Source organism: Acomys minous (assembly GCF_964271855.1).
Source record: "Acomys minous genome assembly, chromosome: 11".
Classification (NCBI taxonomy): Eukaryota; Metazoa; Chordata; class Mammalia; order Rodentia; family Muridae; genus Acomys; species Acomys minous.
Window position 1 is genome coordinate 70027999 of NC_140492.1, and position 27138 is coordinate 70055136.

The 27138-nt window shown below is 47.5% G+C and overlaps 1 long non-coding RNA gene across 5 annotated transcripts; it reads right to left on the reverse strand.

The window, feature by feature from the left end:
* Positions 1 to 966: 966 nt before the first annotated feature.
* Positions 967 to 26435, reverse strand: LOC311608581. Of its 5 annotated transcripts, none has more exons than XR_014783026.1 (2): positions 22440 to 26435; positions 967 to 4250 (listed from the first exon to the last, which is right to left on the reverse strand). It is a non-coding gene; the product is annotated as an uncharacterized lncRNA (long non-coding RNA). The 5 variants fall into 5 exon arrangements; XR_014783027.1 differs by having other exon boundaries at positions 967 to 4704; XR_014783028.1 differs by having other exon boundaries at positions 967 to 4723.
* Positions 26436 to 27138: the final 703 nt, after the last annotated feature.

A 27138-nucleotide genomic window follows, 5' to 3' on the forward strand; every position in this document is an offset into this window, starting at 1 on the left:
TGGCTGGATGCAGTTGGTTGGAGTGAAGTGGGGTGGAAGGTTGACAGATTCAGGCCTCTGGTGGAAGGCGTTTGGACCTGAAGGCGCTGGACTCCTGACTCTGACCACAGCGTGGCATTGGCAGTGACTTCTTCCGCTTTCCTCTCTGAAAAGCGAACATAACCGCAACACCTTCCCAAGGATGCGCATGGAATGAGGCCACTGTGACGATCTCAGGGTATGCATGTCCACACGGCCAAGCCTTCTCTAACCATGGTAACTCACCCCTGGGTGGGCTTCAGAAGCATGCCGGGAAGTGTGTGGCATATGCCTGATCCATGGAAGAAAGGGGAAAACCCCAAAGGCTGTGACAACACAGAAACTCCATGCCAACTCTTTCCCCAGCACTGCCTGGCTGTGAGTCATTCAAATCTCAGTTTTCTCACCGGTCCAGGGGTGATACCGATAGTAGCCTTTCAGGGTGGCTCTGATGATCCAATGGGAGGACTTGTGCAGAGTCCCATCCGGGAGATGTTTAGGCAATTGCTACCCCATGGCCTAGGTGGAACCCTGAGGGACCAGAGAATAAGTGGGGGCGGGGGGTGCGACTCACCTCCTGCTCTCCCGATTGAAGAGCTCCCGCAATGGACACATTTTTCCTCCTTACAGTGACAGGAGTAGCAGCAACCAATCTGGGGGTATACAAAAGCCCCCCCCCCACCGCAAGGCTCACCCACATGCTCTCTGACAGACCCCTCCTGCACACAGGGGGTTGACTCAGAAACCAGGTGAGCCATGTCTAGTGTTGAAGAACAGCAGTGACATCAGATGGGAGGGACTGAAGGAGGGAGGGAGGGAGGGAGGGAGGGAGGGAGGGAGGGGAGGAGGGACTTGCTCAGTAAGCAAACAAGTGAGTGCTGCCTTACTCACGGTTACCATTGCTGTGATTAAAAAAAAAACAACAACAACACCATGACCAAAAGCGACTTGGGGAGGAAAGGGTTTATTTGACTTACACTTCCACATCATAGTCCATCACTCAAGGAAGTCAGGGTAGAAACTCAAACATGGCAGGAATAGAGGCAGGAGCTGATGCAAAAGCCACACAGCAACAACGCCGCTCACTGCCTTGCTCCTCATGGCTTGCTGGGCCTGCTTTCTTACAGAACCTAGCCCACCAGCCCAGGGGGACCACAATACACTGGGCCCTCCTCTATCAATCAGTAACTAAGAGATAGCCCTACAGGCTTGCCTAGAGCCCAATCTTAGGGCGGCATCAATTGAGTCACCTGCTTGTATCAAGTAGACATAAAACTAGCCAGCACAACTGTCATGAGCACTTTCTATATAAGAGACTCGGTAGACGGCACAGGGAAGCGAACAGCTGTGGCCTCTGCATCTTCAATACAGCCTGGTGGGGCAGTAAGGAAAGGGAGCTACGGGCAAGTCCAACCCACTGCCAGGTGCTGCTAGAAGGAAGCGGAAAGCGTGATAAGCCCCTGTGCAAGGGGAATGAATGAAGGCAGGGTGCCGGCTACCCGGATGAGCCTGTCTCTTGGCATGAAATCGCTGGGCAGATTGATCCAGAAGGTTGACTTTTAGGCTCTCTAGTTCCTTCCTCCGTTATGATGGAATTAATGGTGTGTGCCATGCGGGGTTGTCGGAGACTATTAAGTGACACGTGAGAATTTGTCCTCTCAACAAATGTCCTATACACGGTAGCTATTATTAATAAGAACAATCACCGCAGAGAGTTGGAAGGAATGACAGGATTTGGGAAAGATCTGAGTTGACAGGTGGGTACCATTAACAAGGTTGAGTGAATCCTCTGCGCATCTCGCTGCCCTGGGAGGTAGGGGGAGCCAGCTCCTGTGGAGGAGGAGGCCCCCATCACCCAAGCAAGAGATACATGTGACTCGGTTTTGGGACAGCATTTGAGGTCACGATCTAGGTTAAATGGTTTCAGTTTATTATCTCCAATATCTTCCTAGACAGAAGTTGTCCAAGCTCCTAGAATTCCACCATCGGAGCCAGAAATGGGCTTGCCCTGGCCCTTGGCTGAAAGGATGTGGTCCCCAATGGGAACATAAAAAAAATCATCACCAGTTGAGCTGAAAGTCTCAGGAAGCCTCGGAGGATGCAGGCAACGCACTGTGCAGCAGGCAGCCTGAGTATAGCCCTCCAAACCTGCGCCCACTACATCTTAATAAGGCAAACTCCGAAGCGACTCTCTTTCTGTAATCTGACAGTGGAGAGGTAACCCACTCCACCCTGTGGGTTACCATGACAACCCAACTTCTTAAGACAAGCAGGAACTACCTCAGCATTTCCTCGTAATACAAAAATAAAAGTATCGCAGGTTTATAGGCAGAGAGTTCCCCAGAAGGAAACCTGTTACTACAACAAGTTACTTCAGAGAGGCTGAAAGCGAGGCTGGGTGGACGGGCCTCTGGCTCGCCCCAGCCTGCAGAGCCCTGCTCTGCTGTCATTGCTGGTGCTCTCTCCTCAGCGGGACTTCATCTGCTCCTGAAATGAGGAGCAATATAAGAAAACACATCTCCAGTCCATGTGAGAGGACCAGAGGCCCAGGTCCCAGTGCAGCAGAGCCCTAAAAGGAAGCAGAGGCAGCTGTGTTTCGGGGGACCTGCCGAGGCTGGAGGTCCACGAGGCACACTGCACCCTCCCTTTGTGGTGGTGGGAAAAACTGGTGTTCCCAGAGCAGGGATTCTGTTAGGTCCCTCAGCAAGTGCTAGAGCAGAGGTTCTCAGCCTGTGGGTTGTGACCCCTTTGGGGGTTGAGCGACCCTTTCACAGAGGTCACATGTCAGATGTCCTGCATATCATATTTACACTGCAATTCATAATAGTGATGTAGTAGCAACAGCAATACTTGTATGGTTGGGGGCCATCACAACATGAGGGGCTGTATTAAAGGGGTGCAGCATTAGGAAGGTTGAGAGCCGCTGCGCTAGAGGAAGCCTGTTGCCTTGGCGCACTTCCATGCCACAGGGCACAAGGAAGGACGAAGAGGTAGAGAGGGCTGTTTTACTCCCTTTTCCAAGACCACTGCTTCTTGGGAGATGGGGCCACCCTCCCTTAGCTAGGGGGGAGATAGTGGAAGGGCCCCACCTTGAGCTTCAACTCTGGCAAACAGCTCACTTATTGAAACAAATTACTGAAAGGCCGGGAGCCGTTCCGAAGGCCCCAGCAACAGCTTTGCTCGATGCCCCACCAAACCCCATTCATCCACACAACTAAATTTATCTGGGGGTCTGCTCTGTGCAAAGAACTTCTCTTTGATTTATTCTATTGAAATTCTGTCTAAAAGGAAATGGCTATTTCCCTCTTTCCAAGCTGTGTTCCCTACAAGCCCTAAAAGAACCCTGAAGAAGAGTAGAGAGGCTTCCAACAGGAAGGCTCTGGGGCATCTAGGCAAGTCTTGGGAGATGGACATATAGGTGTCTTATTTAGGTTTCTATGGCTGCGATGGAACACCATGATCACAGGAGAGAAAAGGGTTTGCTCTGCTTACCCTTCCACATCACAGTCCATCACTGAAGGAAGGCAGGGCAGGAACTTCAGCAGGAACCGGAGACAGGAACTGAAGCAGAGGCCATGGAGGATGCTGCTTCCTCTCATGGATTGCTCAGCCTGCTGTCTAAAGCACCCAGGACCAACAGCCCAGAGGTGAGCCAGGCCCACCCATGTCAATCACTGATCAAGAAATCTTACCACAGGTCAATCTGGTGGGGGCTTTCTCTTACAAAACGACTCTAGCTTGTGTCAAGTTGACATAAAACTAACCAGCACAAGAGATAGATGTGATGGTGGGAAACAGAACCACACACCAGTGGGTCAAGAGGGTTCCAGAGTGCCGGCTTCCTCCTGTTCTACAGGTGGAAGCCTGGGCAAGTTACCACACTGCTGACACTCAGTTTCCTTCTTTGAGAAATGCTGGTAACCATAAGACCAGTTCAGGAAGTTGTAAAAACAAATGAAACAAAATCTTCTCCAGGAGGTCACCTAGAGAAGTGTGTCCCAACGATGCTAGGCCAGACCCTTTATACAGAACCCTCTTCTCTTCTTCTTCTTCTTCTTCTTCTTCTTCTTCTTCTTCTTCTTCTTCTTCTTCTTCTTCTTCTTCTTCTTCTTCTTCATCCTCCTCCTCTTTCTCCTCCTCCTCTTCTTCTCAGAATCCTTCACAGGTGCACACCTTTAATCCCAGCACTTGGGAGGTAGAGGCAGGAGGATCCCTGTGAGTTCGAGGCCAGCCTGATTTACAAAGAGAGTTCCAGGACAGGGCTGTTACACAGAGAAACCCTGTCTCAGAAAACAAAACAAACAAACAAACAAACACTCCATCTTTACTATTTAGAAATGAAATATATATGTGCCATAATACACACTTTACAAAATCGACATACTATTACAACTGGGACATAAATAACTAAAAGGAAAATAAGAGTGAAACAAAGCCAGGCATGGTGGTGCTCACCTTTAATCCCAGCACTCGGGAGGCAGAGGCAGGCAGATTGTTGTGAGTTTGAGGCCAGCCTGGTCTACAAAGCGAGTCCAGGATAGCCAAGGCTATGCTCTGAAATAAGACTACATAAACACTGTATATTTGTAAAGATAGTTACCTTACTACTCACCACACATGGAGGGATAGCAGTTGTGGTGTTTGGAAACAAATACTGTGAACATTTTGTTTTGTTAGTGTTGTCTTCTGAAATGATGAACAAACCCTGGTAAAGACAAAATGCAGTTCTCTCTCTCTCTCTCTCTCTCTCTCTCTCTCTCTCTCTCTCTCTCTCTCTCTCCCCCCCCCCCCCGAGATAGGGTTTCTCTGTGTAACCCTGGTTGTCTTGGACTCACTTTGTAGACCAGGCTGGCCTCGAACTCACAGTGATTCAACTGCCTATGCCTCCTGAGTGCTGGGATTAAAGGCGTGCACCACCATGCCTGGCAATACGGTGCTCTCTTGATTTATAAGGTACTTCCAGTCATAAAAAGTCAGTGTACTCTTAAATTACGAAGAGTATGTGTGTTTACATACAAAACGGCATTAGGTTCCAGGCACAGACCAATATAAAACAACTACTCAACAACTGATGAGGTACCAAGATGCCATGTGAAGTGCAAGGCAAGAGTCACCCCACTTTATATATTTATTTTGGTTTTTGTTTGTTCTTTTGAGACAGGGTCTCACTATATAGCCTTGGCTGGCCTGGAACTCCCTTTATTAAGCAGGATGGCTGCAAATTCGTAGAGATCCTTCTGCCTCTGTCTCCAGAGTACAGGAATTAAAAGCATGTGCCACCACAGCCAGCTCGAGACTGTCCCATTTATGACACCCCTCTACCTCTCTCTCCTCAAGTGGTCCCTCAACCAGCCTCAAAGGTAAATATGCCACATGCTTCTAGATGTGCTGCCTCTAGGGGACAGTACTGCCCCCACTATAATCATCAAGAGAGAGTTCAAGAGGTTTCCCATGGGCAGAATACTAAGAGAGTCACGCAGCCTCCAGGAACACAGCCCGGGGTCAGCATTAGGAGACCTGTCAGCACATCACTCCAAGTTCCCACTCTTTCTTATATATATCCTGCTACATTTTTAGTGAGGTCTCTGGAGGAGGGGAATGTGTCCAAGAGCCTCCTCCCCTGGCTGCAAAGCTGGGACCCGTTCCCCTACATATACAAAAAAGCATCACCTGAGAAATGGCAGGTCCTATGGAGATCCCCTCGGCAGTTGCTGACCCCTTTGAGAGGACTGCCAACAGCAAGTACCCTTTCCGCATTAATTTCCCAGTTGGAAACCTACAGCACCAGCTATCCCACAACGCCAGAGCATCTGCCTTCCCAGCTGAATGTATCTGCAGGAACGTTATTGTCTTCTGTAGAGATAAAGTGCACCTCTGACAGTACCAGTCAAGGCACTGGGTGGAGAGGTCAGATGGTGGGCACCCAGCCCAATAATCCACTAAATCTTGCTTACATTTCAGATCTTATTTCCCACAGAAAGGAGCAATCATTCCTAATCACCCCAGAAAAGGGCACACACTTGACAGGAAACGAATGCCAATGTTGGCACCCACAGGGGAACTCTAGGCTCTACCACTTGATTCGTTTACTAAATGCAGGTCTATCTGACCCTAAGGGTCCCAGTTTCTATTGCTGGGCCCTGGTTGCTGCTAGCCTGACCACACAGGGGCAAGCCCCCACACTGGCAGGGCAATCCTGAGTATGAGGACCATGCCATGGCTTGTAAAGGAGATCTGATAAGGCTGCCTCTCTCCTTCACTCTGTGGCTCTTTTGTTCTCCCCAACAGTGGTAAAGGGTGGGCTGATGGGTCCAGCCTGGACTTAGCTGCCCTGTGTGTTTGGGGTGGGGCGGGGGGGGGGCGGTCAGATGGGAATGATGGGTGAGAGATCACATCAGGCCTCTTGCACAGGTTCTCCCTTCTCTGTTCTGCTTGGTGGAGGCAGGTTTAATTCTTTAGGTAAAATTAGGTGGCTCTGCCCTCCACAGCTAACTAGGGAGGCTGTAGTCTCAGATGAATCAGGAACGACATGGAGAAGAAATCTGAGGCTCATGGATTAAAAGCTCCCTTGAGAGGAATATGAGAGCCAAACTCAGAAGACTTACTGATCCCACACTGCCCCGCAGAGCACATTTTGTATCCATTTTGTCAAGAAGCAAAGTGGTCCACCAGCAGCTAGTGTGGGCAGCCCTGTCTTTGGGAGCAAGTGGCTCCATCCACGCATCAGGTGAGGCTGGGCGTAAAGCAGGCTTGGCGTGTGTCAACCTGCATGTGTCTAGGGAGTTGGGAAGGGGTGTGTGTGTGTGTGTGTGTGTGAGAGAGAGAGAGAGAGAGAGAGAGAGAGAGAGAGAGAGAGAGAGAGAGAGAGAGAGAGAGAGAGAACAAATGCAGAAGAAACAAAGCAGGAACGCTGAGGACGTCTACTCTGCATCACTTCTCACTGAGGCCTGTTCTCTGAGGAGCCAACACCACCATGGTCTCAGCAAGCCCCTGGAGGCAGGAAGAAGGGCAGCAGGAGAGCGCCCAGGACTGTCGTAGCTTTTGAAGAGGAACCGACATTGCCAAATGGGCCCAGGAAGATGCCTTTCAGAAGGATAAGGGGCTGCTTTCTTCAGCGAAGTCAGCAGCAGCCACAACACATCCACCAGCTGGCCTTCTGCTCTGCACAGTGACCTCCCCAAGTGGCACACTTCTAGAGAGACCCTGAGGGGCAGGCCTCTCCATAGTGAATCAAGCTCACAGAACCAGTGTGCTCCCGGGTGGCTGTAGGCCCTCCATGCACGTGAGACTCACCTGCCAAGAACTTACACACCCACACTTGGTCCCACTGCCAGAGACTTTGGTTTAATTGGTCTGGGCCAGGCCCAGGGCACAGGTGTGCTTTAAAGTTCCCCCATGAGATGCTACTATGTGCCACGGCCGAGAACCACTTGATCACAATAGGAGACGGCCTCGGCCTCACGTTCAGATCTCGGCTACCGTTCATTTTGAACATATTCCTAACAGTCTAGTTGTCTGGCTTTCTAGCTGCTGTGAGACTGAAAGCTGTACATTCAGGAGAGAAAGGCTGCAGAACACAGCAGGATCCAACTACAAGGTAAAGATAGAAAACCATAAAAAGCAAACAGAGCATTCAGCGCCCCCAGCACCCACACTCCAGTATAGCCTATTTATAGGAGGGTCTGAGGAGATCATTCAAGGAGAGGCTAGGAGAGCCAGCATTATAGTGTCTTGGGCAAGTGACACACAGTCTGCGCTGTGCAAGGCATGTATAGACAGGTGCTACCAAGAAGACGTCTCTTGATCATCACAACCCTTCCTAGACACATATTAGCATATTTTACAGGTGAAGGAACTAAAAGGAATCCTTGACTTGATCAAATTTGAACCAGCAGTGAACTTTAAAGCCAGAATTTGTTGTTTTATTGTTTTTCTTTTTTTATTTTATTAATTTATTCTTGTTACATCTCAATGGTTATCCCATCCCTTGTATCCTCCCATTCCTCCCTCCCTCCCATTTTCCCCTTACTCCCCTCCCCTATGACTGTGACTGAGGGGGAATTCCTCCCCCTTTATATGCCCATAGGGTATCAAGTCTCTTCTTGGTAGCCTGCTATCCTTCCTCTGAGTGCCACCAGGCCTCCTCATCCAGGGGACATGGTCAAATATGAGGCACCAGAGTATGTGTGAAAGTCATACCCCGCTCTCCACTCAACTGTGGAAAATGTCCTGTCCGTTGGCTAGATCTGGGTAGGGGTTTGAAGTTTATGGCCTGTATTGACCTTGGCTGGTGCCTTAGTTTGAGCGGGACCCCTGGCCCCAAACCTGCCTATCATAATGTTCTTCTTGTAGGTGTCTTGGACCCTCTGGATCCTTCTACTTTGCTATTCTCCCATGCTTCTCTCATCTAGAGTCCCAATAGGATGTCTTCCCCTCTGTCCCAGTTTCCTGGTAAGTGAAGACTTTCGTGGGACATGCCCCTTGGGCTAGTATGCAGATATAAGTGAGTATATACCATTTGGTTTTATTGTTTTTCAAACAGGGTTTCAAAACATACCCCAAGCTGGCCCCAAACTCCCAATCCTCCTCCAGCTCCCGACTTGCTGGGCTTACAGGATGTGCCACCATGGAGGGCACAAATCTGAGGCTAAAATGTCAAGCGTGGGCCCGTCTGGTTTGAAAGCCTGTTAGTTCAGCGCAGTGCTCACACTTGTTTGAATGTGCCTGTCTGTCTTGGGCAGTTACTGACATCCTTCCCGCCAGCCCAGTGTCCAGGCCTGAGTTATCCTCCATGCCCATCCCACACTATGTTCACTTGAAGAACAGCTACACATGTGCACATGAGCACACATGTATAAACATGTGCTTCTCAACAGCGATGAGAGAACTGGGTATCCATTTGGGAAATAAATAAATAATACAAGTTATTTCCCAGCTCACACCATTCATCAAAAATGGATACCAGATGGCTAAAGGCGGAAATGAAACCATCAAGGTACCAGAAGAAACTATAAGTGAATATTTTATAATCTTAGGATGGGGAAGGACTTTCTAAACATGTCAACAAAAGCAGAAACCATAGAGGAAAAGATTGATAGATTTGACTACATAAAAAATTAAAAACTTATGTACATCAAAAACCAGCATAAATTGAAAAAATACTCAACCTCACTAGCATTCAAAGAAAGGCAAATTAAAACAGCAATGAGGGACTATTTTTTTTTTCTTTGCTGATCAGATTGGCAATGATTAAAAAGAATGATAATGCTGAGAGAGGGAGGCAGCTAGCACTCTCACAGGAGCGGAGGCAGGGGAGTCACCGCAGTGTTTCTGGGAGACATTTTGACTCAAAGTATGAAAAGAGCCCAAGAAGGCATACACCTTTGACGTAGTAATTCTACATATTAAAAAAAATGTATTCCATGAACAAATTTGACCCACTACACATGTACGATCAAAACAGTCCCCCAAGAAATCTTTTTTAGAATCCTAAGACTCTGGAAGCTGGATGTTTGTTTGACAAAGCTGAATTAGTTGAGTAAACTGTGATATACCACCCAACAGAAGTTATCAATCAAACGTGATGCTGGTGAGATGGACAGACCAATGGGATAGAATAGACAGCCCTGAGCAACCCAAATACAGCTGATACTCTCATTTTCTTTTTTTCCTTTTTGTTTTTTTGAGACAGGGTTTCTCTGTGTAACAGCCCTGGCTATCTTGCCTGTCCTGGACTCACTTTGTAGACCAGCCTGGCCTCGAACTCACAGAGATCCACCTGCCTATGCCTCCCAAGTGCTGAGATTAAAGGCGTGCGCCACCATGCCCAGCCTGAGACTCTTCATTTTCAATAAATATAAACCAGTGAGGCAAAGGCAGCTTTTTAAATAAACAGAGCTTGGCTAGCTGGGAAAAACCTGGGCCCATATTTCAAACAGGACAAAGGCTAACCTTCAACTAAATCAAAGCTAGAAATGCAGAAAACAAAACCATAAAATTACCAGAAGAATCCTAGAATTCCTTTAGTACTGAGGACATTTCTAAGTGATTCGACATTCACATGATGAAATAAAAGGCTGACAGATACATCTACAGGAAAATATTAAAATTCTTTCTTGGCAAAAAAAAAAAAAGCAAAAACAAAAACAAAAATAAAAAAACAATAAATAAAAATAAATAAATGAATGAACCCTGTGATCTAACATTTGAGATGGAAAGGCAAGAGGGCTTTGAGCCTGAGGCCACCTTAGGTAACAAACAAAACTTAGTGAAACAAACAAAACTTCCAGACGGGGATATGTGTGATCCAGTCAGAAAGGGAGGGAGGAAAGAAGGCAGGAGGGAGGGAGAGAGGGAGGGAGGAAGGGAGGGAGAGCAGCCAAGCTCTGCTCAGTTTGTAAATGCTTGCTGCATTTTACAGGTTTGGGTCCTTTGTGTCCGCCTGAAATCCAGGCTCTGGTTTCTGACAGTCAGGCCTGGAGGCAGGAAGCCAACAGGGAGCAGATGTCTGCTTTTGAGTGTACTCTCCAAGAGGAGCTCCAGGGCCATGAGAAGTGGTGGCCTGAGGGGAGAGAGCCAGGGGAAAGTGGACATGAGTAAAGGCAAGCGCTGTCAAGGCCTGCTTTTTTTTTTTTCCTTTTATGAGTTTTAATTTTGAACTATGTGAAAGTATTTTGCCTTTTTAAAGTAAAATCAATTTAATATATTACTACAGCTTCTTTTGTGTCACCGCAGGAAGCTTTTCAAGATTCATTTAGTGCATAAAGTAGGTCACAGGAACAGAACTATACGTCAAATAATCCCAATTTTGCCTTTTGAAGTTTTGCATTTATGGCTGAGGATGCAGCTGAGTTGGTAGACTGTTCACGGTCCCTCCCCATCACCACCGGAAACCAGGAATGGGGCCACACCCTGTTATAGCCCCAGCACTGGGACACCACAGAGGCAGGAAGATCAAAGGCTCAGGTCAGTGTTGGCTATACAGCAAGTTCCAGGCCAGCATGGGCAACAAAAGGCCCTGTCTCAAAACTCCCCCCAAATTAAAATACCATATTATATGCTTTTACTCACATATATTAATAAATAGCAAATAGCTGGGTGGTGGTCGTGGACACTTTTAATCCTAGCACACAGGAGGCAGAGGGTGGTAGATCTCCATGAGTTCAAGACCAATCTGGTCTACAGAGTGAGTTATAGGACAGCCAGGACTACACAGAGAAACACTGTCTCAAAAAACCAAAAATTTAAAATTTAAGATAAATAGATGTACTAAGATTTCAGGAAGTATGTTACTAAGTATTTGTTCTCTGTGTGTGCCCTGTCAGTGCCCGTATGGGTCTTTGTTTCTCTTTCTTTCTTTCTTTTTATTTTTAAAAAATATTTATTTATACATATTCTGCTCGCATGTGTGCCTGCCTGCCAGAAGAGGGCACCAGATCTCACTGTAGATGGTTGTGAGCTGCTATGTGGTTGCTGGGAATTGAACTCAGGACCTTTGGAAGAGCAGCCAGTGCTCTTAACCTCTGAGCCATCTCTCCAGCCCTCCCTCTTTCTTTCTTTCTTTCTCTCTTTCTTTCTCTCTTTCTTTCTTTCTTTCTTTCCCAGAAGTATCTCTCGTCTCAACAATAAGCAATATTGTCTTTAAAAAAAAATTTTTTTAAATCCCTCATAAACATTTTAAACTTTGTAACTTGCCCATCCTAGGCTGCTGTGTGTGCATAAAGTACGGGCTAACTGTGTGCTGTCTGCACCCACTGGTCTAAGCACGGCCACGAGCCTTAGCGGACAGGCTCAGCTTCTCTTTTGTTTCCTTGAGTAGCCCTGAATGCCAGGGTATCAGCTACCATGCTGAATATAGCAAAACTACCTGGACATGAAAGCCAGGTGCTCAGCCATTTGCCAGGCGGTAGGAAGGTTACAGACCTGCTGGCCCAGGAGCCGGGTCCAGGAGAGCATGGAGAGCGAGTGGGCCAAGGCAGCGAAGGTTGTCTGTGAGGACCCATTCCTCCACCAGCCGCTCCCTGGCAGCTTCTGCAGCAGCCCGCTTCGTCATCCTGGTCTTATACTGAACTTATTAAAAGAAAGCCTGGAGTTGGGGGTGGGCTGGGGTGGGGTGGGGTGGGGTGGGGTGTTTAGCCTGAGAAGTGGCTCAGAGGATAAAGGTGATTGCCACCAAGACTGGTGAACTGATTCTTGGGATCAACATGGTAGAAAGAGGGGGTCCAACCCTCAAATCCTGTCTTCTGAACTCTAGTAGTGCGGTTTCTGCACACATGCATACCCCCTCCCACACAAACAAATAAAAAATGTGGGGAAAATGCAGCTCAAGGTAAGACATCCACAACCCCCCCGATCCCCATCCCCCACCACACAGCCCTGGCAAAAAGACCAGGCCAGGGGTGAGCCCTGAGGTCCGCGAAACTCCCAGGCTCCCCACTGCTCCTGAGATTTTTATGGCAACAGCCTCTAAACTGGCCTCTTCCCTCCATGCCACCCACTCTGTCCAGATCATTCTCCAAGCCCCAGCACCCTCCTGGAAATACAGCTAATTCGTTTACTCATGGGCTCAAAACATATGGTCCAAAACAGTATTTCTGCACCTCTGCCACTAATGCCCACCACACAGCAGACAAAAAAGAAGAAAGAAATCCCCTCAGTTCTCCCAGGGGACTCTAGCCTGCAGGCCCATGCACTCTTGGAAGACGCCTATGTTCTGTTAAGGATTCATGAGATGTTTGCATTCTGTGGCACAGTATATCTGAATTTCTTTCTTTTTTTATATGAAGTCATTTAAAAATTATTCACCTCCAGGAAAATCAATGCTTCTGAAGGAAAATTGTGTTAATACAGAGGCTTCAAGTGTCCTCTTGGGAGACCACCAGTGGGGTAAAATTCAAGCTCTGCCAAGCAAGGCTTTTTATGGTTTGACCCTTACAATGCTTCCTGGACTGTTTTTGTTTCTTTCTTTCTTTCTTTTTCTTTCTTTTTTTTTTTCTATCACTCATTACTGGGCCACCTGAACTCTCACGCTTTTCTGACATGCCATCTTCCTCCTAGTCCTGAGGGGACACTGTCTACCTATTGACAACCAACCCAGTATCCCAAAAGCCTTGAGGGAAACCAACGATCAACTTCCATGCTCTGCCTGTGCTGTAGAAACAGAAGCCTGGTGTTCGCATCCTGACGCCATTCTCCACACCAGACATGTTTGCCTCAAGTCTCCATCACATCCTCACAGGGCCGTTACAAGAGTGACGTAGGGTTCAAGCAGTCCATTGTGTGAGCTGACTCCTTTACCCTTCTCCCAGCTCTTGTTGCACTCTATGTACAAATGCATGCTGAACGTGTATTCACTAGGCCACTCTTCCACAACTGCCAACATTTTCTCCAAATAGATCAGTGGCTTCTTTCATCTCAGGAGCTCCTTGTACTTTTACCTATGATCTCATGATCTGGATATTATGGAATAAACTTGTATGACTGGTTTTTTTTTGTTGTTTTTTTGTTTGTTTTGTCTGTTTGGTTCTGTGTAGTTTGAGACAGGGTCTCTCTATTAGGTAGCCCTGGCTGACCATCTTAGAACTTGCTGTGTAGACAGGCTGGCCTGAAGCTTGAAGAGATCTGCCTGCCTCTGCCTCCTGAGTGCTGGGATTAAAAGTGTGCGCCATCATGCCAGGCCATGAGATAAACTTTAAATAACAGCTTCCCGTACTAATGTTTTCGTTCTCTTAAGAATAATCAATTAATCGTGGGGGCTGAAGGGATAGTCCACTAGTTAAGAGTGCCTCCTACACTTCCACAGTTCAGAGCTCAGCACCCACCTTGGGCTACTTACCACTGCCTGTAACTCCAGCTCCAGGTGACCTGAAGTCCCCTTCCCCAACAAACAAATAATTAAAGCAAAAACTGACCTTGAAAAAAAAATCGATCAATTTAGTGTGTGTGGCATATGCATGCATATACAGGTGCACTTGCCTTTGCATGCATGTATGGAAGTCAGAGGTCAGAGGTCAGAGGTCAGCTTTAGGTGTCTTCCTCAATCATTCTTTTTTTTTTTTTCTTTTCAGAGAGAGAGAGGGGGGCTCCAGGTTTCAACCAGAACGGCTGGCCAGCAAGCTGCCTGGGACTTGCCAATCTCTGCCTCCTCTGGCACTGGAACACAGTGCTATCTACTCCTTACACATGGGCGCTGGGAATCTGAACTCAGGTCCTCACGCGTTTACCCCACTGAGCCTCATGGGTTCTTATTTCTCTTCCAATATCCAGGGTGTTCCCAGCCATTGCTCTGACAAGCAGCTCTGCAGAAGCTGGCAGGGAACCACCCACCAAGGCCATAAACACCTTGAGAGTGCTGCCCCATCCCCCCCCTCCCATGGCACCTTACTCAGCCTTGTGCCTAGAACACACCTAGTAACTGCTTGTGCTATAAACAAAAGCTTCACAGATATGATGTGGGTGGGGAGGGGCCGAAGTGGAGGGGAGGGCGGGACAGCCCTCTCCAAATGAGCCGTTAGGCAGAAAGGGTCATTGTTACAGGCCGCAGAGAGCTAGAGGCAAGCCCTTCTCCCATCCGCTAGGACCAGTGGCCCCAATTACACCAGCTGGCCTCCAACTTCTGTGTGAGCCGATTAAAAAGCACCCTCTTCCAGTGTCTGGAAACTCCTGCAAGGAAAGTTTGCTGCCCAAAGTTGGCTTTTGACTAGAGTCTTAATAAGAGCCTTCAGCAGGCTGTGTGGAGAGACAATGTCACTATAGAGGAGCAGCTGGAAGCGGCAGTTAGAAGAATTATTTTAATGAATACATTTCCTTTCAATTGTATGGGAATATCAAGATCCCATTAGAATGGGGAAGCAATTAGAACTAATAAAGATGAATGCGCAGTGCTCGGTGCATGCGGAATAACAAGCAGCCGACAACGGGACTCCCAGAGCAGGCTCCAATCCAAGGGCGCCCACAGCCAGCGCAGGGGCGAGGCTCTGCTCAGCCACTCAAAGCCACCCCGTCCTGCACATTCTGATCACAGCCTGGCCCACAAATGGTGTGAGTTGTGGCCTCCGAGGTGGTGGTGGTGGGGTGGCCCCACCCCCCTCCTGGGTCAGCCTCTTGGGGGTTGAGCAGGACTGTTGGCAGCCCCTTGGCAACAGCCATTCAACCCGGGGCGCGCTGGCTCCCAGCCAGCTTCTAGCCTGTCCCTCCAGCTAGGCCTCATTGTATCCAGGTGGCAAATGCCTTCTCATCAACGCTCCTGAGAGGTTTGGAGAGGGACCGGGACAGTGGGGTGGGGGTGGGGTGGGGGTGGGGCGGGGGAGGGAGGGGGTGAATGAGAAGGGGCCCTCTGCCCTGCATCCCTCCTCTCCCCTCCTCCTCCCTACCCACAGTCCGTGCCTCCTCTGAGTTCAGGGTTATGTTACACTCAGTGGTGAGTCACGGGCAGCCAAACACAGAAGTACTGTTGCTTACACAATTGCTCTTCAAACAGCAACAAACAATTTTCATTACCCAAGTCAGATCAAATCATTCGCCTGGCCATCCCGCCTCCATCACAGCCGCACAAACAGGCCCGCAGCCTCACGCTTTGCCTGGGTCCGTTCTCAAAGCACTGGGCTTCGTCCTGCCCTGGGCTCTGAGGACGGACAAAGCTCTTCCTCACCTTTATTTGTGCTGGAGCTGCTGCAGGGCTGTCCAGACTATCAGGAGGAGCAAGGGAGGCACGCTCACCAGGGGGTCCCACTCAGCGGCTACTTACCACCGAGCACCTGTGTGAATCGAGGGCCGAGACTCCTGTGCCCGAGTTTAGGAGGCGGCCAACCAGATAAGCCTGGCTCTCCACCAAAGTATTCCCTGGCCCCTGATGCAGTGTCTGCACTTGACATTTCTTTGTTTAATCTCTTTTGGCCAGACATTTTTTTTTTTTTTTGAACCAGGAATGTGTAAACTCATTCGGAAATGTCTGTATGAGAGGCCAGTTACACAATCATCCTTGGGATTTTTCTACTTCTTCTCTTTAAAAAAAAAAATCTTTACCTCAAAATGACCCCATGGGGTAGACAAAGCAAGGGTCACCAAGCCCAGTGATGGGGACACACAACACACAGGCCTCCCGTCCAGTGGCCTGTACAAGGTCACAGGACGCTGGATAAGAACCTGGCTCAGTCCAGACTGACACCTTTCCCACACCTCCACAAAGTGCCAGGCATATTCCAGAAGACACCGCCCTGGCCCAGCTTCCGCTGTGACTCCTTACCCCGCCCCCCCCACCCCACCGGGCTGCACTAAGCACCCAGGGCTACGATGGGACCTCAAGAAGATTCTGCTCTGCAGTAACCAATGCTTGCTTTGCCACCACCCTCCCTTCCACAGAGAAAGCCCTTTCCTCTCTTTCCATAGCTCAGATAAAGATAGTTTGAAAAGTTTGCCTGACACAGTAGATACAGTAAGAACTGGGGGGGGGGGGGGCGGGATTGCTGCTATGTCCCCTTCCGCACAACACTGTAGTGTCTAGGGGCTGGCAAGGATAAGACCAAGTCTGCACCTTACCATGCTCCCTCCGCCGCCCACACCTCGAGGCCTAGTCATGTCACTTTTGAGAGCCTTTGTTTTTATAATTTTGGAGTGTAAATTTATAAGCTGTGAAACTCATAGGTAATAAGTATGTAGTTTGGCAAGTTGTAAGAAATGTATTCCTATACTGGAAATACAGAGAATTTTCATTGGCTCAGAAGGTTCCTGCCGTCCCTTTCCAGTCAGACCCACCCCTGGCCGCCATTTTCCTAATGATATCACACAGGTCAGTTTACCCTGCCTTAGACACACAGAGGCCCGCCACAGGGCTGAGTGCACGGGGTCCCACCATCTCTACTTTCTCTAGCTTTCCTTTAGCATCAAGTCTGCCAAGTTCACCCGGGTAGTGTCAGTAGTTTCTTCTTTTTCGAAAAGTTAAGTATTGAAAAAAATGAAATCATGAAATTTTCTGGTTAAGTGGACAGAACTGGAAAAAATTACACTGAGTGAGGTCACCAAGGCCGGGAAGACAAACCAATCACGCTGCACATTCTCTCTCATAGGCTGATCCCAGTCTCAAGTCATCGGTCCTGTGTGTCTAACTCGGGGCACACGCAGAAGCTGGGAAACTAGACAGGGACGCTGGGCGTGCTTTAGGGGGAAAGGGGAGATTACAAATAAAACAAAAGCAGAGGAGTGGAATACTGGGGGGACGGGAGGGATCAGGCAGGGAGTGGATCAGGGGACTGGGAGCAGGTACCCCAAAGGAAAGGGGTTTGAGAAAGCCATGTGGAGCCCTACTATCTCACAGCCAATTAAAATTGGAGGGGACAGTAGAACACATGTAACGGGAGAGAGAATAGGAGGTGTCAGCAGGGGCTAAGGTTTGAACTAGGACATGGCGGGGTGCAGGGAGAGAACAGAGGCTAACCAAAACTAAGGATGTATGGGAAAGCTTTGGGAAAACCCATTAGTATATTAAGTTAATTTAAAAATACATTTTAAGAAAGCTGTTTGGTCCCAGCACTTGGGAGGCAGAGGCAGGCGGATCTCTGAGAGTTCGAGGCCAGCCTGGTCTACAAAGCGAGTCTAGGATAGCCAAGGCTATCATAGAGAAACCCTGTCTTGAAAAACAAAAAAACAAAACAAACAAACAAAGCTGTTTGGATGTAAGTACCCTGCATAGATGGAGAATATTGCTCTCAGACTCCATGGGCTATTAAATATAAATTGCAATTCAAGGGACATGAAATACCTCTCTAGAAGGTGTTGGTCAGGGAGACCCCAGAGGTCTTGAAAACAAAACAACAGCAAAACAAAACAAATAAAAAAGACAAAAAACTTAAGCTATTGCCTTCCTCTTGATTACCATAGTAACTATATGCTAAGACCCTACTGTCTGGAGACACAACATACGTAGCTATAGGACATAGCATCAATCTCAAACCAACCAGGATCCGTCCTCCTTGCTGACCAGCTCTCACAGTGCTGGAAGGGGCTTTGCAGGCTGCTGGAGGAAAAAAGACATCAATGGTTTTAGCAGCAGACTGTGCACGCTGTAATTCCAATTTGCCAGACAAAATATGGCCACGGGTACAATGGTGGGATGACTGTTATGGGGTGACTGCTTTGTTTTGTTTTGTTTTGGTTTGGTTTGGTTGTTTTTATGTTTGAGACAGGGTCTCTCTCTACATGGTAGTGGCTATGTAGACCAGGCTGGCCTCAAACTCACAGACATCCTCCTGCCTCTGTCTCCAGGATTAAAGGCATGGGCCACCATGCCCAGCCTAACTAAAAAAAAAAAAAAATATATATATATATATATATGTATATGGACCCTCACCATATATATATATATATATATATATATATTTTTTTTTTTTTTTTTTTTTTTTAGTTTTTTGAGACAGGGGTTCTCTGTGTAACAGTCTTGAGTTTCCTGGACTGCTTTTGTAGACCAGGCTGGCCTTGAACTCACATCGATCCGCCTGCCTCTGCCTCCCAAGTGCTGGCATTAAAGGCGTGCGCCACTACCACCCCAGCCTGAAATTTTTTTTTTTTAATTGGACTTGAGGCCTGTTCTGCAGGAGAGAGTTCGTATCTGCTACTGTAACTCTGGCCAGAAGAAGGCCATGGCTACAGAGGTTGTAGGCTGTTATTATTTTGCTAAATTGTCTTGCTGTCAAACTGACTTTTGAATACTTGTGTCTCTATTCACAGACCTTTGCTGCCCTCACCCCTGATCAGTGACTCTTCTTTTTACAGTGGGCAGTAGTCAGTGGAGAGCCCCAAGAGTCAGGGCGGCACAGAAGAGGAGGGTGGGGGGAAGCTAAGAGGCAAAAGATGGGGAAGAGCACTGTGAAGGGCAGACTTCTGGACGTGACTTCTTTGTTTGCTTGCTTTTTTGAGACAGGGTTTCTCTGTGTAGCCTTGGCTGTCCTGGACTTGCTTTATAAACCAAGCTGGCCTGGAACTCACAGTGATCCACCTGCCTCTGCTTCCCGAGTGCTGGGATTAAAGGCGTGCGCCACCACGCCCGGCTTGAACATGACTTCTATTTCATGTACAGGATTATCCTGTACAAGTTCTGCCCTAATTGAATGTGGCCTCAGGGACAGGCTAGTCGGTCACAGGATGGGAAGAAGAAGGAAGGGAGCGCTCCATTATGGCACCGTGGAAGAGTCATCATCCGTGTTGTATGCACATGTGGCAGTGCGGTGTCGCTCTGTAGGTAAGCCTAATAAACTCATGGGTTTCCCAGAGTGAACTCTGTGGAATTAAGTTTACCGCTGAGATCTTAGGGCAAAGGGGAGACTGTGTTTATGTCTCCCCACAGGTAAGGAATTTTGGCAACACTGGTACATTCGTGAACTTACAGCACCTGTGGTTATCTGCAATCCCAGCATGCATGGGGAGGCACTTCAGAGGCCCCCAGCCCTGAGTTGCTATTGACAGCTGTTAACTGCTGCAGGAGGGGGAGTCGTTCTTTGGGGTGTGGGCAGTGGCAGGCTGCCCATGTTCTAGTGAATAACCCCATTCCCATGCACGCGTGCGCACACACGCACGCACACACACACACACATACACACACACACAGCAACACTAATTGGACTTAGTGATTATTTAATAAGGGAAGGAGAGAGGGAAAGGAGGAAGAGGAGGAAAGTGAGGGGGATCCAGAGGGAGGCGGAAGAAGTAAGTGGGAGGTGGGCGTGACCATAGTTCACTGTATGTAAGTGTGAAATTCTCAAAGAGTAATTTTTTTTTAATGACTTGAGAGAGACAACAAGGATAACACTCACAGAGATGCAGTATATTAATCTGGAAAGTGGAGGGGGGAGCTTTGGGAAGCTTTGCATAAAGTAGATTTAAACTAGTTGATATTTTAATAAAAATAATAGTTCACTTAAAATAAGTATTGTTAGTTTTTTTGTTTTTTGGGGGGGTTGTTTGTTTGTTTGTTTGTTTGAGACAGGGTTTCTCTGTGTAGCCTTGGTGAGATTACAGGCTTGTGCTACCTCACCCAGCTTGTTAGGTTTTGTTGCTGTTGTTGTTATTGTTGTTTTTTAAGCCATCTGAAATTATTGCTAATTTGTCTCTTTAAAGTACTTTCCATTCACCCTATCTCCTGCACTCTCCTTTCTACACTCATTTTCACGAATCTTTCCTTGACCAATCTTGCTGTAACACGCGGATCATTTTATCGTCATCAATGTCCTTTTGTTGCTGCTGTTGTTTTTCGAGACAAATTTTCTCTGTGTAGCCTTGGCTGTCCTGGACTCTCTTTGTAGACCAGGCTGGCCTCGAACTCACAGAGATCCGCCTGCCTCTGCCTCCCAGAGTGTTGGAATTGAAGGGGAGCAATACCACGCCCAGCTTCATCAACTGTCCTTTTAGGAAGGGCACTAGCAGGGCAATCCAGTCAGTGCTTAAGAACACTGAAAGGCTTCAGGGAGTTGGCTTTGTGTTTCCAGTCCAGCACAGAACAGGAGTGGTTTGAGGCAGGTAATTTAACCTCTCTGTGACTGTTTTCCCATTTGTAAAATGAGGATAATAATACTTTGCTAATAGGGATTTGGGAGGACTAAATTATATTGTACATAAAACGTTTGGCGCAATGCTAGCTAACAATTGCCTCCAGCTAGACTGTAATAAACATCTTCCTGCCTTATTCACACACTTCAGTTCTTGTAAGTCATAGGATATTACTGAGTGTATATTTTTCAAAGTTTTTGTTTTGTTTGTTTTACACAGGGTCCCACTATGTAGCCCAGGATAGATTGGAATTCTTAATCCTCCTTGCTCAGCTCCCATGTGCTGGCATTACAGGCATAAGCCACTACAGATGGCTTTATTTTTGAAAAATGTTAGAAGAAACATTTTATACTTAAGCCTAGATAAGACTGGCTGATTTCTACTTTAAATAAGTAACTGTTATTTCCTAAAGGAGGTGGGGAGGAAAAAGCCTTCCATGGTCTGTCCTTTAGATATGGACTGCCAACTCAAGAAACTTCAGAACTAAAACCAGCCCTCCTTTAGGATGTTTTCTTGGTGGAGAGTGAGAGGGCAAAACCAAAAATAATCGTAATAAAAAGCAACATATACATCAATGCAGTAAAGAGTGTGGACCCTAAAGTTGTGGTATGCAAGTTCAAATCCCAGCTGTGCAATGTTTGGCAGGTTTCCTTAACTCCCGTGTGTGTGTGTGTGTGTGTGTGTGTGTGTGAGAGAGAGAGAGAGAGAGAGAGAGAGAGAGAGAGAGAGAGAGAGAGAGAGAGAGAGAGAGAGAGCGCGAGCGCTCTCACTTTTTAATGTGGACAATAATGCCCACTTACCCAGCAGGGACCCAGTATCATCACATTAAAGAAAAAAAAAATCAGTGATTAACAGCTAAAGTCCTGAATAGTCAGTGTGCGCCAAGCGCAACGTTAAACGTTCATGAGCATTACTTAACCTCCACAATGCTGTGCCAACTATTATAACCATTTTTACCAATAATGCAGCGGAAGAGCAAAGAGTTTTAGTTAACCCGATTATGTAGCTGGCAAATAGCGAACGCCACAGGAAAAATGCAACCATTTGTAAAATGTGTGTTGAGAATCAAAGAAATATGAGAAAATCATTTCAGAACAAAACCTGGCACGTGGATGTTAAATAAACATAATTGCTATGGTGATTCAGAAGTAACAGTAAATATCAAATGCTCGGGTGTTAAATAAAGATAATTGCTGTGGTGATTCAGAAGTAACAGTAAATAAATTCTGTGCGTGACCGCCAAGTAAGACTTTGGAAAGGTGACATTTAAGCTTAGCCCAGAGAGTGGATAGGATTTGAGAAGATGAGGATCTTGGTAAGAGAGGGAATTTTAGAGTCAGCAGGAGGAGTATGAAACGGGAGGCAGAAGGGGTTAAAGGTGGCAGGGGGCGGGGAAGGAGAGTAATTTTGATCAGGGGGAAATGTTTCCTTCCCACCACCGCGGAACCGCGTGCGCGCTGGGTGCTTCCTCAGAGAGAGCATCCCTTATCACCGCACGAAGAGCTGTCCTCACCTTGCAATTAACCACCGAGCAGCATCTCGGACTGCCGCCAAGAACCTGTTCCGCACTGTAATAAGCGTCCTCTCCACACGCCCGAGGCCGCAGACAAAGACTGCTGTCTTTCCCCGGGTGTCCAGATAAATTTAAGTTCCCTGGTATCCTGCTGGAGCCCTTCCCTAACTCAGCATCCCGGCCTTGTCTCTATGCACTCGGCACTTAAGCCTGACATAAGCACTTACTGAAAGAATGTGCCCGAATTCGGTTTCTGTGCTATTTCTTGCACAGAGAACCTTCCTCACCCTGAGTGGATGCTTACAGCCTTTACCCCGAGGCACAGACACGCACGCACATATACAAACACACACACACCCTGCGGCGCCCGCACCTGCAGAAGCCGGGGCCAGCAGGCGGCCTGGGGAGAACCGGAAGGGCTGCGGGAGACGCCGCGGCCGCCATCTTGGCCCAGGAGGCCGGAAGCGGCGAGCGCGGACTGCGGCTGCGCGGCCGTGGGCGGGCGTGGGGCTCGCTGCGACCTCCTGATGCTCCCATCGGCGTCCTCCCTGGCCTGTTTGCACCGTCTCGGGGGTGGCGCGCCGGGCACCGCCTGCCCGAAGGCATGTGGCAGGAGCCTGCGAGTGGGACAGCCCTTGCCGCCTCTGGCTGAGGGCGAGCAGAAAGGCGAGCCCAGGCCCCGGCGCCTCCCAGCGCCATCTGATCGGCGATTCGGTGCAGATTCTACTGGTGAAAGGCAGGAAAAATGGTCTCATCACACGCTCCATCCAGGTCCTTTAAACGTGCTACCGGAGACGTGAAGGATCTGCCCCGGAAGATCACCTCCAAGGGCCGCAGAACATCGGTACGTGTTTGCTTTCCAGCTGAGACAGCTTCACCGCAAGCACCGCGCTTACATCCTGACCGACTGGTTACATTTGTAGGAGGAAAGGAAGAGATAGCCCCAGATTAGGTCGCTTAGTGATGATCATAGAGGTCTTATCTACATGAATAGTAATAGCACCAGTTCTGGGAGACGTCGAGTCGGTTGTGGGGTGCTTCCATCAAAGGATCCTATTTGGATAACCGAAAAGGCTTATTATGGAAGTTTGTGTTCAGCAGCGATGCCTTAGTTACAGACAGGCACCTCTCACCAATCCATCGGAATAGTAATTCTCTTGGAGTTCCCAAAGCAACTTGGAATTCACCAAGATGAAAGTCTTGAGGTTCGTGGCCAGGCTTCAGAAGAAAACCCATAGTATTGTCCTGAGCAGTACGAAGCCAACAGCCACAGCTGAGGCTATGTGGGGCCAGTGCTAGGGCCGTCTTCCCCTGTTGGTGAGGGCGGGAGGAAAAGTGGCCAGGGAGGGTCTAGCGGGCTGGTATCTTACTGTCTTGAGGTGTAAGTAGTTTCATTTTCTGAGAAGATTGTGGGACTTTAGTTTTTAGATCTTGTATCTTGTTAGGTTTTGTTACTTTTAATATATTAAAATTGCTGTTTATAAATGAGACCATTCATTTTTTCTACAGAGTTTTGTTGTAGACTTTTGCTGATTTTGTACAATGAGTTGGAAAACCTTGCATTTTATTCTGTGATCCTGCGTTGTGCAGCACTGTACTGCTGGTCCTTGATTGCCTGGAAGGAACTCGATAGGTTGATCAGGTACCAGGAGGGTGGAGGAAAAACTTATTTGATGCCAAGCTTCTGATTTTTTTTGTGTGTGTGTTTTATTTAAAACACACACACACACACACACTATGTACTTCAATTAGAGTGATCTAGAAAAAGTTAAAATGCTAACCTGTACTTCTGTATACTCAGATCATTAATTTTATTCCTTCTCAAGTCTCTGATGGGGTTGAAGACCAAATAGTTTAGTTTCACAATTAAGCTTAGTTGTTTGGGGATTAAGATTTTTTTTTTTAGGTCCAGATAGATGTTTTAAGTTGTTAATGATGAATATTATAGATATTGATTTACATTCAGAATTTTAGACACACCACGATGGGGAAGATGTATTCTTCAAGGCTGCCAAACACAAATAGCCAAAACACTATGACTGTAACATTTATATAATTCCTGGTGGTTTCGTGGTTCTTATTGTATATATGTGTAATAATATCAATATATGCAGAAAATAAAAATTAAAAGCAAACAAACGAAAGTTAAAATGTAGTCATGTCCTGGTACACGTAATAAATTTAAACTTGTTGAGCAGCTTACGTTTTGTGCTGCACGGTTAAAGACATTTGGGATTAGATTATGTCTCATGTTTGACAGGAATAGTAAATAAACCGGAAATCGCAGTAGAATGAATGAAAGGCCACAAAGGGCCACCTCTAGCTGAGGTGGTTGGATGTGGCTGGCTTGAGGTTACCTTTAATAAATCCCCTCAGACTTTGGGGGAAGCAAGGGGAAGGAAAAAGGAGATGGAGGAATTAGGGGTGGTACTAAAAAAATGTGGTAACACTGATCCTATTCAATACCGTAATAGCCACTGGGAGCTCTTGTTTCACAGTAGTGTGTTGCACTGCACAATGGTTGTGACCACGATCGGTTCGGCCCTCACTACCTTCCTTCTCTCAACCTCTATAAGGGTCCTTTTTCTATCAAGGCCTTCAGAAGCCAAATAGAGCTTGAAATACATAGATGGTGGTGGGAACACATTCTCTCTTACCGACAGGAAGTGCCACTTCAAAATCCATCCCCGGCACCAGGAAGCCCAGAGCTTGTGTTCCAAGGCTCAGTCTGCTGCTTTCTCACTTGGTGAAGACACATAGACACCGTCACAGTCTCAGTACCCACGGAGATGAGCTCCTGGCCTCTGCAGTATGAACCATTGTCCTTCAATGCGGGAATGCTTTATAAAGAGAGCACCTGAAAAGAGTGGAACCCACTGGAGATGGGCATTAGGGAACTGTGTCCTTAGAGTGGCCATAATAGGAAAGCTGTTTTCTATTTATCGAGACTTTCCTGCCACCAGTTAGGTTCAAGTCACATTTCTTAGTATGGTAAGGCTGTCAGGGAACGTAATTTAGGATACAAACTGAGGGATTCAATAATTCAGGTCCCGGAAATCAGAACAGAATCTGTCAGTCAATACGCAGTTTACTAATGATTAAAAATGGCTCCTGGGTAGTTTGTAATGTATGCAGAGATGACCTTGCTGGGTACCAAGTTAATTAAAATGGGAGGGATGCCTTTGCGGTAGGGAGCAATACTTCCTCTCAGGCAGAGGGCAGAAGCATGAGGCATGAGTAGGGTCGGATTACTTGATTTTGCCTCAGTCACTCAGTTAAAGTATCAAGACAGAACCCAAGTCTCTTGCACCGGTTCCAGAGTGTTCCGTTCCAGCACAGTGTCCCCGTTCCTGGCAGCGAGTGATTTCAGTTATCAAATCTCCAAGAACAAGTGAGTCATGTGTAATTACCTTCAGTCATCACTCGGTCTTTAAAGGACTGAGAAAGAATAAAAGCACTCTGAACTTCACTGGTGACAGAAAATGGCTTTGCTCAAGGTCAAACGTGTAAAGGCATGGCAGAGGCAAGACTAACAGAAGCACCATTCATTAATCGTTTGTTACCGGCCGGAGGCGTTTTCCTCTACTTTGTACAAGCACACTGCAAAGCATTACTAAATATCTACATTTTAGATACACTAGTGACGGTAATACCACTTACACAATTCCCGCAAAGGAGCCAGCTCTTCTATGTTCTACATGTTTGTAACCATCTTAAAGGGAAGATAGGATCTTCCATTTTACTAAGCAAATTAATGTGGAGACTACAGAGCTCTCACAGGTAGCCTGACAGAACAGCATTAGAGCCTAAGTCTTACTGGGTCAAGAGTTTGCCCTTTGCATTGTAGCTTTTCTTCTTAAAACTCCTTCCAGTCTTCGGAGTGTCTTTGTCACCAGATTCATTCCTCTTCAGACTCTGCAGCAAAGGTAATTACGGTAAGACACTGGTCCACAGAGGATTAAAAGCAGGCACTATGAGGTTGGGTTATTATTGGTGAACTTCGACCCCGGGGACCCCAGCTGTGGACACTTTGAGTGTTCTAACAGCGTTGATCACACTTAGAATGTGTAGCTTTGCTGAGACTCGGCTTTGCCCTTGCAGGCCATGTTTCCTCAGTCTTTAGTCTCCCGTTTCTAGCTGGCCCAAATTAATCTCTCATGCCACTGAACAACCCAGGTAATATTTGTGACCTGCGCATGTGATCCCCAAGTGTTGTTTCCAGATGATAGAACCCTGGCCTCAGGACGAAAGACTTCGCATGTCATCGATGCCATCGTTGAGTTTAAAGATGTACTGAGTATGGCCTCTGGGTCAGTGGGCAGAGCAGACACAGCCGTGATCAGGGCGGGAGGCGAGATCTGTTTGAGCTCATTCACACGCATGGGAAGAAAAAGCCTGCAGTGAAGACAGAGACTTTCATGTTGGACAGTGGGATGATATCTCAACTGTAAGAACTCCTTTTTTTTTTTTAAGATTTATTTATGTATTAAGTATACAGTATCTTGCCTGCATGTGTGCCTGCACACCAGAAGAGGGCACCAGATTTCATTACAGATGGTTGTGAGCCACCATGTGGTTGCTGGGAATTGAACTCAGGACCTTTGGAAGAGCATGCAGTGCTCTTAGCCTCTGAGGCATCTCTCCAGCCCCAACTGTAAGAACTCTTAACGGGGATTTATTTAGTGGTGTTGGGGATTGAACCCAGAATCTTAGGGATGCCGGGTAAATACGCTATCACTGAACCACATTCCCAGCCCACAGAGACAGTATCCGGATATGCAGCCTAGCCTGGCCTGAAGTTTACTATGTAGCCCATGCTGGCCACAAACTCCTCCTCCGTGACGGGCTTACAGATGTGGTGCAACACCCAGCTCTTCAGGGATTTGGATGCCAGAGTCAGGACTCATGACCGACAGGAACTTGGATAGCAGGTGTTTGTTTGGAAACAGCGTCCTGTGGATTGCAGCCATCCCGAGATCCAGCAGGCCACGAAGTGCTCCAGAGGTGGCAGCTTGTTTGTAACTCATACAAGGCAGGCCTCACTTCGTGGGCCCAACCCCAGTTTCCACCTG